This window comes from Lygodium microphyllum, chromosome 25 (genome assembly GCF_053477565.2).
Source record: "Lygodium microphyllum isolate KBCC chromosome 25, Lygodium_microphyllum_v1.1.10, whole genome shotgun sequence".
NCBI classification, from domain to species: Eukaryota; Viridiplantae; Streptophyta; class Polypodiopsida; order Schizaeales; family Lygodiaceae; genus Lygodium; species Lygodium microphyllum.
In genome coordinates this window covers 37670203-37684330 of record NC_141159.1, presented here as the reverse complement: position 1 = coordinate 37684330, position 14128 = coordinate 37670203, and the positions used below count along the sequence as shown (strand labels likewise).

Below are 14128 nucleotides of genomic sequence, written 5' to 3'. Positions count from 1 at the left end.
CAATAGTCCAAAGGTTAAAAGAACCCACACCAAAGGAAGTGGACATCTATTCTCATGATGTGTTGGACGAGTCAGGAATACGACACAATAGGATTGTGCGTGCGGTGGGGATGACCTTGATGGAGGGGTTGATGGAGTATGGACGGAGGGGGCAACGTGGAGATTGAAGCCGGAGTATGGATGACACAGGGGTTGATGCATGGGTGACAGAGGGGGTGTCTGTGGTGAACAAGGAGACGAAGGGGGTGACGCTAGAGGTGTCAGTGATAGAGGGGGTGCCCATGATGAACAAGGAGATGGAGGGGGTGACGGAGTGGGTGATGAACAAGGAGACGGAGGGAGTGATGCAGGGGGTGATGGAGGGGGTGTGGATGATGAAAAAGGAGACAGAGGGGGTGATGCAGAAGGTGACGGAGTGGATGATGCAGGGGATGATGGAGATGGTGTCAAAGACATTTGATGCGTGAGGAAATGGGGAAGAAAAGTGCGTGAAAAAATTTGGGTGGCCTTAAATAGGCATGAGGGGGGAACAAGGAACGTTCCAAAAACCCTAATCAAACAGCCAATGAGAACATGACACGTGGACATCAACACCCACAAGCATATAAGAACTTCTTAGTGGCGTGAATGCAATTTCACACCTTACGTCACGACTACTGTTGTCAACAGAGGTGCCATACGTCCTATGTAAGAGGTGTCGTATGTTGAGTTGTCCGAAACAATGCGATAGAATACTTCACCAACTAAGGCAAGAACCTTCATCGCATTATATTGGAGATGTGGATGTGCTAAGTTGCCTAAATCAGCATGATGGCATAAATCAAAACTTGTGCAACAACCTCAATCGCATCATATCGGAGCTATAGAGCCTCTTCTTGTCTTCTCGCACTCCATTGCAATCGAGGAACTCTTGCATTTGTGTTGTGTTGGAATCCACCAATACGAAGTAATTAGAGCAAAGGAGGAACTCAAATTCGCTCTATCGCTTCGTCTAGCCTTTGTTGCAAAGTGAGGAGGAGGAGTTCAAGGCTTCCATCTAGTCTTTGTTAAGGGATGATAGGAGTCAGTTGTCTTTGTGTTTAACTTCCTTATCGTGCCATGTGGGTTTCAATGGCCAAGAAAAAACAAAATGTAAGGAAGGTCTTGGTGAAGAAATCTTCTGAATAAGGTCTTGAGCTAGCTGTTGAGGAGACAGTTGAAGAAATTGTTGTTCCTATTACACCAAATGGTAAAGCTTCTCCTTACTCTCACATCCCCAAGGAAGCCCCTATGAGGAATAAGATAAAGTCAAGATGGTTTTGTAGAGATTAGGAAAGCTCAAAAGTCAACATGTCACCTCATAGCACAATATTAGTGAGTTTGGGAATCTCCCAATCCCTATTTTTTGAATACTAAAAAGGTGGCACCTAGATAACATGCCCATAAGTTTCTCAAAACCATATGATGTGACCTATCATTGGAAAGCGCTTGAAAAATTGAATCTATTGAGCTATAGAGCACTCAATTTGGAGTTATAGTGTTCAAGTTATGACAAATCCAAAGATTTGACCATGTGTCCCAAACTTATGGGAAATTCCCATATTCCCCAATATGGTGACATTCCTTATGCTGCATTTTTTAGACTAGTCAAGGAGATTTCTAATAAATTGTCCTCATTTTCTTTTGTGGATGACCTCAACAAGAGATAGCAGATGTCTACCCTTCTATGCTTGCAAGAGGTAGTAGAGGATTTTTTAATAGATTTTATGAATGATGCTTATATTGCAGTTGCCCATGCACATCGAATTACATTAATGGTTAGCAAACTTAGATATAGGTTTGACAAAGTTTTGAAGCCTCTTCCATCAATTGATCAAAAGGCATTTGCAATCCTCAATGTTCCATCCAGGAGAAAGTAGAAAAAGCCACTAGCACCCAAGATTGAAGAGGTTACCCATTTGTATCCTACAAGGGTTGCAAGTGAGCAGGAAGTTGTCTTGGAGGAGAAAAGCAAAGAGGTAATAGAAAACGCGGATCTAATCTAGCAGAGAAATATTTTGTCTCTTGGCCAAGTGAACTACGAGAGGATGGGCAAAGTGTACGACCAAATGGTCGTGAATGTTTCTGTTAGCCCTGAGAAAGAAAACTAACTCAGCATTTCTCCAGAGGATAAGATCCTATTTGAGAAAAATGATACTCAACAAATAGATTCAGTAGTTTATTGTTGTTTGAGGTAAGGTCTTTTGCTTCTCTTTATTTATAATGAATTTTTCTTAGGGTCCTTATATTGCACTTATTCTCTTATTCATTCTTTACTTTGTATACATGGCATATATTGCTTCTCTTAGCATTGATATTGCTAAGGGTATATTTGTTATTGATCCACTTCTCCTTGTGGATTTATTTTCAAAATCTGATTCATATATTGCAAGGTTTTTTAAGGACTTCAATAGTGTCACAAACCATCATATTTTTTTTCCATATATTGAAAGGTACTTTCTTCAACGTTCTATCTCATGATGATTTGTCTTTAAGGTTGTTTCTCACTTGTGTTTTGGTTTGCAGAGGACACTAGAGCCTAATCTATATTGACATTCCTGCAAGAGAGATCATTTTTATGAATTCTCTTTCAGGAATCCATGGCCAATCAAAGATGTATTACCAATAAACACTCTTTATTTTATCTTTTATTGGATAAAGTTTATAGTATTCGCTAATAAGTTAATATGTGCAATGCTGCTAGACTTGTTACTATCCACTTGGACACCAGCTTTCAAAGCATTGTTGATCCTCATAGACCTTTCAAGTTTTTGTTTCAAGAGTTTCCATTGCAAAATGATGTACATAACTGTGGCTAGAGAGTGCTTGCAAATGCTTCCAGGATAATAGATTCAAAGTTAGTGAATGTAGAGGAGGTGAATATAAGTTTCCTATGCTTTATCCTTTTTATAGTGAAAGTCTCTTGCTACTTCAAATAACTTGTGTGCTTTGTTACAATGTAGAGACTACCTTGATTCATACATGTGGTGGATATGAGAGAGGTGTATTGAGCTAGTTTTAGATAGGGCAATTCCACCAGTGGACCCGGATTCCCCTCTCCCAGCTAAAAATTCTAAAGGACAGGCAACAATGAAGGGAAAAGGCAAGAAAATGGCAACCACCAAGAAAAAGAAGTTTCCAAGGTCCAAATAAAAGGGGTCCAAAATAAAGGGCATGCCTAAGCTTTCTCCATTGAAATTTAGTTCATCCCCTCTAAAGCCCAAGGAGAAAAGAGTACATGAGGTAATTAAGTTCGTGGAGCGACTAAAGAAAACACCTACTAAGAGAAAAGTAGTGATGACAAATGAAAGTATGGAAGATGAATCAACTTTTCCAAAGAAATAGAGAAGTCTTACGGATGGAGAAGCTATAGATCAAGGAGAAGCTAAAGAACAACCCAAGGATGGAGAAGCCAAAGATAAAAAAGAAGCTAAACAATAGCCCTATAATTACATGTTTGTCTATTTGTACTGAAGTAACATTCCCCTTGTGTATACATTTGTAGTGCAATATTCTAACCCAAAATGTAATGATATGTCATTTTGATCTTACCCATGAAAGATGATTTTTTGTTCATAGAATCATAGAGAATTATAAAGCTTGTACCAAGTCTTTCCTATTAAATTGTACTGCAATTTTTTAACTCATGATATAATGTCCACAAACAATGATTTGTTATTCACAAAATCATTGCAAAGCTTATACCAAGATTTTTTTAATAGTACTTATCCATGTGTATAATTCCATGTTTCTGGTAGCAATATTTGTGAGCAAAAGAAAGATTCAAATTTATTTATACATGCATATTTATGGTCCAAAACTCGCAACACTAGAAGGCCAACAACTCATACATGATACAGAGCTCTCAGCTTTTTTTCCAATTACAACACCATTTACCTTGAACTTATATCTAGGATTAAGATTCTCTAGAAACTCCAAGGTGTCTCTTACATCCTTAAGACTCCACTTTGAAGTAATGTTCACCTCCTTTACTTCTTGTGTGGTAACTTGCACTGTAAGTTTCAATGTCTTACAATCAATAACTACTTTAGGTGGGAGTTGGCTTTCAAGTGGTAGAAACTACTTCATGTGGAAGTAGAACAACTAAGAGGGAGGAGATGCAATTAGCAAGAGCCTTGACAAGCTAGGTGGCAGAGTGACAGTGGGCATGGCGACAAGGGGCCTAGCATCATGGAGCCAAGGGAGGGAGGTGGCATGAGAAAGAGAGAAGGAGGTGGAGATGGAGAATGTGTTGGAACGCGGCAAGCAATAGTTGGCCTATAAGAACAAAATGTAAAATCCTATTCCCTTTTTTCTTTTTGTGGAATTGGGCATGTGAACAATGGACGCCCCCCTTCCCACCTTTTCTTCCATCTTCCTCATTTTCTTTTTCTTCTCTTTCTCCTCCTTTTTTTTTTCCTTTTTCACTTCTTTTCTTTATATTCTTCTTTCCTTCTTCCACTTTTTGGTTCTTCTTCTCCTTTTCCTTGTTCTCCTTCTCTTTCATCTATTTCATCTTATTCTACTCCTTTTTTTCTTCTTTTTCTTCTCTTTTATCTTTTCTCTTTTCTTACACCTCTTCTAGTTCTTTCTTCTCTCCCCTTTCTTTTGTTAAAGAAAAAAAATAAAAGAAAGTTCTTTTTCTCCTTCTTTTCTGTCTTTTTTTTCCTAGCCTAATTATGTGCACCAACCACGATTCCATGATTGATGATTATCGACGATTTGAAGAAACATAAAACCATGCAACCACAATCATCAATGCAAGAATGGATTTTTTAAAATTTCAAATAACTAATGATAAATGGAGAATAAGATCCTATCCTACTAAAATGTTTAAAATGATCTTTTCAATATTATCAATAAATTAATGCTTTCCATAATTCCACAAAAAACTAGCAAATCCTAATTGCTCGTAAAGACCTTTCACAGTTAGTAACACAATATCTCCCATTTCAAAAAATTCAAAAATCAATAATGATAATTGAAGAATAAGATCCCATCCTACTTAAATGTGTAAAATGATTTTTTCAATGTTATCAATAAATTAAGGCTTTCGATAATCCAATAGAAAACCATCAACTCCTAAGTGTATGCAAAAACCTTCTTGGTTAGCAACACGATACCCCCCCTATTTCCCATTGCGATGCATGCACAAGTGATCACATGGTGTCCTTGATCGTGACAACCAAACTAAAATATTGTTGTATACAAGCTCAATGTAGTCGGACTTTGGGTACACTCTTATTCCCTCAAGAGCTTCAACGTATGAGAATCAAATGATACCTCTCATATATCCTCTTACACATGAATGCAAGCATTCATTTTTAGTGAGTGGCATGACCTTTCTTCAATCCCATGAAGGATACTCTTTGTACACTTTGTGATCCAAGTGAGTTCTTCTTTGACTATAAACTCTCTATGACCTGTATATGCAAAAGAGAAGCTTGGGCATGGCAAGAGAGAGTGCTTGGGGAGAACATGAGTAAAGCTTCACTTATTTGGTTGCTCACCACCATTCTCTCACTTTTGTGTCCTCAATCTCTCATTGTCACCCTCACTCACTTGCTCACAATGAAAGTGGGAAGATAAGTGCACAAAGTTTATATACACACATCTATTCATTCTCATCCTTTTTATACATGATTTCTAAGGTTAGGGTTTTTCCATCCCTCTAAGCATCTAGCCCACTTTAGAGCCTCAAGGTCAATCATCTCTTATTGCATGATTTTCCTATGGTGGTAATGAACTAGAACCTTTGTAGTTTTTCCATGGAAGCCTATGCTACCATTACAACTTGCACAAGATCATGCTTGGCTTATGGATTTACATGATTAATAAATACAATTTTGCTAACCTTTTTGCAATTGTAATATGCATGAGTTGCATGCACATTCTATCTTGATTAATATCATGGAGAATATTTTCAAAAATTTAGGCTCCTTCTTATGGTTACCTACACTTTGTGTGTTGGATACTTCTCGCGGTTAACAAGCTAGTTCATACCTCTAGTGGCTACTCATTGCTTGTGGATGCTACAACCTTTTCATCTTTTAAGCATTCTTGTATAGCTAAAATATTACCATGAGTGGTTACTAGCTTAGGGGATAATACCAACTTTTCATTGGATTGGACAACTACATTATGAGATTGTGCTTTAATGTTAGGTTGATTCTTATTTTTCTAATAGGTGAAGATTGGCTTCTTGGTTTCTAACTTAGCATACTCAATCTCTTAAATAGAATTTTTCCTAGGCCTTGACCCATATATAGGTTGTTTCCTCAATTTCCTTTTGTGCGAATTTTGGCCTCTAATAGACGAAGGTGATGACACAGGTGGTTCGGGTAGCGAAATCTACCCATTTCTTGTGTAATACCCTTACGCATATAGCAACAATTTAGGTATCCATCATAGCATTGTGCTAACTATCCATTAGCATTTGTGGTGGTAACCCTAGGATCTTCATTTCTTTTTGTGTTGGGTCTATATTTGGTAGCATTGACAATGGGATGGAAGCCATGAGATGCTTGTGATTTTTTACTAGGACAGGAAACTTCGTACTGAGGAGCATTTTGTTTTGGTCTTGTGCTTCTAGTAGTTCTCTAAGAACTTCATGACTCCATTCCATTGATTTTCGCTCTAGCTCAAAAACTGATTCCTTACCCTTGTCCTGAGTAATAGGGAGATTTCTTCTTCTAAAGATTGTAATGATCTTGATGTTAGGTAGGGTCAAGTGTATCTAATGTGCCTCATAGTCCACATTGCACTTAGTTGTGTGCTTGAAGGGTCTATTTATTTCCTTCCCGAAATCCCCTTGATTAGGAAGAATGTAAAATATAGTTGGAAATCATTTAGTTTCTAAGGTAGTTAAGATTTTGTAGTTTCCTAGAAGAAAGTATGGTGATCTTGCTAATGGAGTGACTATAGCATCTCTAGGCACCAGTTTGGGCTGTCCTATGCAAGTCCAAGTGTGACATGTGAGAATATTATAATTAGCTCCTTTATCGATGAGAGCCTTAGTGAGGTGCTCTTGTTTTGCAAATAATTTGACCCTAAGATAGGAAGGTGGCATTAGCTGATCGTCTTTGGGATCCATGGTGATAGCCTTTACTATAGGAATAGAAATTTTAGGGCCAATAGGGGTAGGGAAATTGCTACTAGATGTTGTGTTGTCCAAGCCTTCATGATGCATGGAGCTAAATCCAATGCATTGAAGGTTCTCAGTCTCAATTTCTTGTGTGTTGGACAATAGCAAGCCAGATGGCGTGATTAATGGCAATTCAGACAAGCTTTAAGCTTGCAAGGCTCGGTGATAAATGATGTATGGGGTGGTTCATAAGATGACTTCATGGTGGTTGGATTTTATCTCATTCATGCACATAGAATTTGGGTTTTATCTTGAAATTGGTTTGTTTTGTTGTGGAGTTGAAGAAGTTTCAATTTTCTAAGAATTTTTTTTTTCAAACTTTTGATTCTTGAAAAAGTTAATGGTTCTATGATTAGATTCAGTGCAATATGATATTCAACCATGGCAACTGTGCTGCACCCAATCATATCACTTCTCGCGGTGGTAGCTATCCAATCTGCTTCTTGGGCATTCAACTCAATGATTTCTAGGATCCGGTTGAAGGGTATTCACCCAATAGTGTGTTGGAAAGGACCCATGATCACTATTTATCTAAGACTTCCAATTCACACTAAGGTTTCCAATGTGTGATGAAGTTGAAGAGCTGGATAGAAGAAGAAAGTTACAAGTCCTAGGTCAGTTATTGATGCTAAGAACTTTTGGATTTCCTTTAATTTGTCCCTAGAGTTTGGGTTTTTTCCCATTTCAATTTTTGCAACCTCATGTTGACTATCATGAATACAAATTTACCCTTTTCCTTGATTTCAATTTTGTTTGAGTGTGTAGTGTGCAAGCAGGCTTTCTTTTCTTTTCAACCACTTATGGATCTTGCAATCACAATTCAATAACAATTGTAGGGATTGTGGTACATGTTACTTGTGTTAGCTCATGACCTTCCAATTTACATTGGCTTTGTGTGTTCTTTGACTCCTTGTAGTTTCACAAATCCAAGTTTCGATTTATGTTTAGTGTCTGCACCTAAAAGTTCACTACACAATCCAAGTTTCACAAATGCAAATGTGTAATCTACTACGTGCCTTGGTCCTAGGTGTGTGTAATTAGTAGGTGCAACGGGAATGCATACGCATGTGGGTTAGTAATTGTAATGGTACATGCAAGATATTTATGGTATTTCATGAATTGAGTGATTGAATCAAATGCCTTGCTCATGTTTGTACCCAATTTGATGTTGGAATTCTCCTTGAGGAATTTGAGGATTACATAACATGGCAACTATCTTGGAAAGAGCAAAAATATCTTAGCAACAAGTAATATGGTGATCAACTCATTAATATTTTCTGACTCATTCTAGACAAGAAATTTGAGGAACATTGTTTGGTCCCCACCTTTTGTAATCCATTATGCCCTCCAACCATCAAGGAGTTATTAGTAGTAGAAGAGAAGGCCGAGAATGGTAGCTCATTCGAGTACGTATGGTGCATTATGAGACCCTCAATGATTGAACTCAAAAGTCAACTCATGACTATTTCAAAACAAAGGCAAGACATATGGAAATCTAACATTGAACCAATATATGTAGCTTCAACTTCCCATTGAGTACTTGTCATTAAGTCATGCTAATTGGACCTCTTCGATACCTTCCCTTACTCAACAAAATCCTCATCGAAGAAGAGCTCCATATTACAAGTAGATTAAATCAAGGAAGTGTGATACTTGACATTGCAGCATATCTAACCCTAATGGAAAAATATACATAACTTCTTGATAAATATGCCTCACTCCGGTACAATCTCAATTTTTATAAATTGCTCACATCTTGGCAAAGTAACCTTATACCATGAAAACTTGTATATTATAATTTTATACATAACAAAATATATAAGAACAAATGAAAAAGCCAAAAAAAACCAAAAACATAAAAAAATCCATGCACACCATGCTTTTAGTACCCTTGCAATATCTGAAAGTATTGCAACATTTTTTGTGCAAGGAGGGAGAAAGAAAAAGCAACTAATTGGTTACAACATGGATGACTATGTGACATAAAAAAACAAATTGTAAAAAAAATTAGAGTCCTTGTTGAACTTGATTCCATATACATTCAATGTTTATAAAGTGAATGTAGAAAAATAGGTAGCAAATGAAATGCTTAAAGTAATAACAACCAAGCGACAAGTCCATAAGCTATGGAAGACCTAAAAGACATAAGCAAGTTTGAATACTTGGACATGTAGGATTCTCAACAAACTCTAAGGGATTAGAAGAAGAAAGATGACATTAAAGAGTTGATTTTGTCAAATAAATCTCATTGTTATCTCCAGCTCTCTACTATTCATGCATAAAGAGCTATAGATCCTCAAGAATTTTAACCATCTCTCAAACTTCCAACTCTTCATTGACAATAGGTTCTTCAAATCTTCAAATCGAGGCTTAAAGATCAAACAAATCTACTTTCTCAAGGAGTAATCATTCTCAGCCTTTCGATCCCTTAAAAAAAATCTACTATTTTTTTTGCAAGATTGATGGCCTTATTATATAGCATTGATTTTATTGGTCATTTTAAAAAAAAGAGAGAAAGGAAATGAAAATCAAAGTGAAAATGCACACACAATCACTAAAGTGCACCTAGGGGTCCTCAATATACATATGCCGGATAGCCCTTGGTCAGTTGGCTGCATTCCTAAGTCCCTAGCCCTTTTATTAAATCCTTCCAAACTTACTTAGGACACATCAAGGGTAGGACATACTTAGGAAGCATGCATTGCCTATGGTTAGTAGACCCGTCATGTTGTCACTTACACATTTTCTTCCTTATGTTACATTAGTGCCCATGGCAAACAAGGTAGAAAAGTGCTAGAAGAAGGACGATTCTTTTCAACTTGACTACAAGCAACTTCAAGTACTGAAGTCTCTTATTCTTAGCCCATTCAACTATGATGCATCTTATCCAACTATGTAATAAGAACTTCAAAATCTCATTCAAGTACAATTTTGGCCAGCCACAATGCATTCTCTATCTCTTCATCAATGATACAGCTACTATGAGGAATGAGAATGGCTATCTTATAACAAAATAATATCTTAGTATTCACATGCACTCATATAATAGTTGCACCATAATATATGCATGGTTTGGAACCTCAAATATGAGGCAAAACTTCAAGTTCCCTTGGAGTTTGACGCCTCTTTTAAACAAACACAATATGCCCAGTGCACAATAAGAATACTAGCATGGTCCCCCACGTAGAGATAGCATAAAAGGTTTTCAATTGTAGGTACTTAACATTCCAAAGTTCAATGCACAAATAGTTGGTCTTTAGGATCTCTCATCCCAATACTTTTGACCTATGACTCACCATGAAAACTTACCATGAGAATAATCAACATCAAAATCCACCAAGATAATTCCACCAACTTCAATAATAAGGATACCTACCACCACTCCAACAACAAGTCACCTTACATCCAAAATCTTGTATGCCATCAACTGTGTAAACAACTCCTCCTAGGCCAATAGTACCTAATATCCACATCTTCAATGCAAGCTAAAGCATGCAACCTATGACGTAGAGTACCACCGGGTGGCTCGTACTCATCTAGGAGGGGGATAATGTTATTGCAAGAGGTACACAACATGTAATGTGCAAGTAAGCTCAAGAAGGAGCCTAAACTTTCAAAAATAGTCTTCGGATTATCAACCACAATATAATGTGCATGAAGTACATGCATATTTGAATTGCCAAATAGTTGTAACAATTATATTAATTTATTATATAAATCTACAAGCTAGATTATGATCCTCTTGTAAGTTGTAATGATAGCTTAGACTTGCGTGGAAAAACTACAAAGGTTCTAGTTCATCCTCACCATAGGAAAAGCAATTAGAGATGACCAATCTTGAGGCCCTAAAGTGGGCTTGATGCCCAAGAGGGATTAAAAAACCATAACCCTAAAAATTATAAATAAAAAGGATAAAAGTGAATAGAGCAAGCTATTCATGTATGTGCAAACTTTGTGCACTTGCCTTCCTAATTTCATTGTGAGAGAGTGAGTGAGGATAAGAGTGAGAAATTGAGAGTAAGAGAGTGAGAGATTAAGGGTGAGAGACCAAGAGGGTGAAGCTCTACTCATCTTCTCTCTAAGCACTCTATCTTGCTATGCCCATGCTTCTCATTTACATGTGGAGGTCGTAAAAGATTGAGAGTCAAAACAACATTCACTTGGATTGTAAAGTATGCAAAGTGCATCATTTATGGGATTGAAGGAAGCCATACCACTCTCTCTACAAATGAGTCCTTACATTCTTGTGTGAGAGACTATATGAGAGGTAGACATTGATTAGCACAATGGATAGACACAAGATGCATAAGCTGATGAACAAGCTATTATGCTTGCTTAACATTTTATCAATGTGCTCCTTCAAAGAATCGGTAGAGGAAAGGTAGGGTCAATTCTAAGCATGTAGCTCATCACAACACTAAGTTACCACAAGTCTCGATGGCCTCAACCTAGATGAGGGTCACCCCATTTCCATTGTTGTTAATGAAGGGACTTCCATGAGCTAGGTCTTCTAACATTCTTCTACTATCTTATGTGTTTTCAACTATTTTCTCATTTTTCATCTACATCAACATACACTATGGTCTTAAGGTCTTATGTCAATATCATAGCCGAAAAACTTGAATGGTTTGCTTTCTCTAGTGCTCAATATTGTAATCAAGAGTAGTGATATATTTGTTGCCCTTGATTCTATTGCACCACTACATAACTATCTAGCCATAAGTAGAATCATCTTTTGTTTGGAAACTTGAAGTGATCAAAATAGTTGACTGCCTTATAGTTGCAAAGTTCCTCTTAGCAATCATTCATTAAACAAGTTACTAGGCACCATATGATAGATACAAGACATTGATTATCCACCTAGGCAAAAGAGTTGATGAAACCTATCTACTTAGGCATAAGAACTCGCTCCAACTTCAACTATAATTGCAATACTCAAATTTGGAGAATACTCCTCTTTGGGCTAAACCTATGACTTCCACCCATGCCATTGTGGCATTGTTGTAATAGGAGGTAGGAAAATGTGGATAGAGAGGTGGAGGGTAACTCCTAGTTAGGTGGAGAAGAAGGAGCTAATGATAAAGCAACAATAGAAGGAGGGTAGCCATCATAGCTAGGAAGGTGATGAAAGAAGCTAACGAGTGACAAGGTGTTCACATGTATAAATATTCTTATTAAAATATGTGTATTTTTATAAGGTTTATAAACGCATAAATATGTGTATATATTCTTATTAATATATGTCGAAAGGCAATTAGTTAGGGGCAAGTATATGGGTTTGGGGTTGCCATGTGACACGTCCCAATGACAATGTGGGGGGCTTGGATCAATACTTTTAGTACTAATTATTTATTGAATTACCCTAAGTGGTCTTGATTTTCTAGACTGTTCACTCCACAAAGCATTATTTGAAGAAATGGGACATAGATAGTTAGTAACACCCGGGCAAAGCATCACTCTAGTGCCTACATATACTACAGATACATATAACTGAAAGTGAAAACAGGAACAAAAGACCAACATAAGATGAATCCGCAGATGGAGTCGACAAATACTATCTGAACTCTTAAGTAAACGAAGCAAAAGCACTGGAAAACAAAAGGAATCCAAATGGAGGATTGAGGGACATAAATGAAACTACTAATTGCTTCCGGCCGATGGTTATAATTATATAGAGACATAAAGCCCGAACTAAGTGTTGCAGAGAAGATTGAATGAGATCATTATAATCTAGTCACGAAATTTATAGGGCCAGATATGATTTACAAAATCTTCGAGAGAAACAGCAGTTTACGGGTCCTGGGCCGCCATTGTCGACCTGAGCTCTGGGCTGTATCAACGATTAGCAGTACAACCGTAGGAATATAGATGCCATTATCGATATAATAGATTATGTCATTTTTCGAATTATTTAGTCACTGTGCTAGCTACGTTGCGGTGGCCATCTTTCTCTAATTTCCCAATAATAACAAATCCAAAACAAAAGGAGAGGAGGCAACAAACGTGAATAGCGAAGGGCCAATCAGGAACATCTGCTCCATGATTAATATGCATGGGCGATGGAGAGGATGCTTGATCCGTCCCTAAGTAAGATTGAGCCTGGTAAAACAACGAGCGCGATATTTGGAGGATATGTAAAGCAATCGATGAATAAGTGAAACTGAGAAAAAATTTGGCATGCCCACCTGCTCGGGATATTAGAGGTTGATCATGATGATCGGGGAGAGCTGCGTACGAGCCAATATTTGCAAAGAGAACTAACAGTATTAATGCTGCAGAATTTACAGTAATTATCCGCTGGCAAGGTCTAGTACAGCATGAGATCAAGCACTGAATCAACCACGGGCCGATGTTTAATGTAAAGCGATGACGATGATGACGATGAATATACTGTTGCGCCATTTATATGTGTTATCAGTAATCGATCGTTCAGCCGAAGAGTTGACACAACTGTAAATGCAATGGTCGACGCGCGCTGCTATATATGATAATGTCGATCTATATGCTTGCTTAGCTTAACACATCTCTCTCTCTTTCATCGTTAATTAGTCACGCACAGCCCTCGTAATTAGTCACGCAGATAAATTTCGAAAGACCAACTTTTCTTTTAAAAAGTTCCCCAAGTTTCGTGCACTCAGTAGATTATATGCATGTGACTGCACCACTGCCAAGACAACAAAATCTCCATCGTCCATATCAAGTCAATATCTTGTATGCATATATGTGACTGCACCAATGCCAAGACAACAAAATCTCCGTCGTCAATGTCCACTTTGCTGTAGACCCAAGTTGGGAAGGTTCGCAAGACAGGCATTTGCCACTATGATCATATCTATCTATGTTATGTCTCCATATGTATATCTACTCTATATCACAGCTAATCTTATAATAGGTAATGTCCATATTTTTTTAGATTTTTAATACTAATTGGTAAAGCTCTCTTTTTACAACTAACATGAGCACTAA

General features: G+C 37.4%; 1 long non-coding RNA gene across 1 annotated transcript; it reads right to left on the bottom strand.

Moving 5' to 3' along the window:
* Positions 1 to 12948: 12948 nt before the first annotated feature.
* LOC148014102 (uncharacterized) lies at positions 12949 to 13512 on the bottom strand. Its single transcript, XR_015688635.1, has 3 exons — positions 13348 to 13512; positions 13166 to 13245; positions 12949 to 12992 (listed from the first exon to the last, which is right to left on the bottom strand). It is a non-coding gene; the product is annotated as an uncharacterized LOC148014102 (long non-coding RNA).
* Between the last annotated feature and the right edge of the window lie 616 nt (positions 13513 to 14128).